Here is a 1,014-nt window from a genome sequence, read left to right as displayed (position 1 = left end):
TGCATGGACTAATTTGAACAGCAGTTAGTATCAGCAATATACATCAGATGATTACTTTAGTTTGTAGCCTATTTTCTTGGGTGATAATGTTTAGATTGCATAATATAATGATGCTGATAAAGCACTTCACCTGCTATGAGGGTCTGTGTAAACTCTTGCCTGTCCCTTAAAGATTTGGTGATATTTTCGGCAACAGCCTTTGTTCCAATTACGTGGGCCTCCCCTCACCTCATAGAACACGACGTAGCATTAAAATAAACAGTAATCTTTAGTTTTTGTTTTGATGTGTGTAGTAACCTGTAAGTCAACTAATGCAGAACACTTGGGCAAAGGGGAAGGCGAAACGTCTATCCTAAAGACAGTGCATCAGTGTTATCCACATTCATTGCTGAGCTTGTTATTGTAATACGACGATTTCCAAAGGTGGTGTTTGCAAGCTGCTTTTTACTATAGGTTCCTAAAAATATTGAACCGTGTGCAAAGGAGGGCAGGGCGGAGGAGGGGGTTTGGCCAGCAGAGGTCCGTGTGCAAACCGCGTGTGGCGCAGCGGAGAGAGGAGGAACCGAAAATAAACAGCAGCGAGTTACGTAGCCGAGGTGAGTGGCTTTAAAGGACGAAAATATGAAAATAATCACGGTTAATACGATGTGTTGTAATAGCCCTGTGTCGGCGGGGGTCTCTGCTCTCGTAATATGTCAAAGAAACGTGGATCAAAAGCGAACTGTTGTGGTGGGATTTGTTGAAAAGGTAAACAAGCAGAAATTTCTGACGGCGTACTTTGGCCTACTGCGTCAGGCTCCGCGCGGGAAAGTCGCTGGATTTAATTAATTATATGCTATATTTAGATGTTGTTTTCAGACGAAAATAAACTTGATGCTGATTCGAAGTACGATATCGGGAGATTATAGTAATCGCCGTCGTGGGACTGTTTGTTGGGGTCTTCCGAAATATTGAGGGTCCGTGCAAGTACCGAGGCCGCAGGCGTGGGTGGGCGGCGCGGAGAATGTTCCAATG

General features: G+C 44.3%; 1 protein-coding gene across 3 annotated transcripts in view; it reads left to right on the top strand.

Annotated features, from left to right (window-relative positions):
- Window positions 1-488: 488 nt before the first annotated feature.
- cnbpb (CCHC-type zinc finger, nucleic acid binding protein b) overlaps window positions 489-1,014 on the top strand; it is a 4,403-nt gene continuing 3,877 nt past the window's right edge. The window contains exon 1 of one of the 3 annotated variants that reach the window (XM_031568438.2): window positions 489-596. The gene's annotated coding sequence lies outside the window, so the exon portion shown is untranslated. The other 2 variants (XM_031568439.2, XM_042707909.1) reach the window with 2 other exon arrangements.

The sequence above is a fragment of the Clupea harengus genome, chromosome 5 (genome assembly GCF_900700415.2).
Source record: "Clupea harengus chromosome 5, Ch_v2.0.2, whole genome shotgun sequence".
Taxonomy (NCBI): Eukaryota; Metazoa; Chordata; class Actinopteri; order Clupeiformes; family Clupeidae; genus Clupea; species Clupea harengus.
The sequence above is the reverse complement of the archived record's forward strand: the minus strand, read 5'-3'. Positions and strand labels throughout refer to the sequence as shown.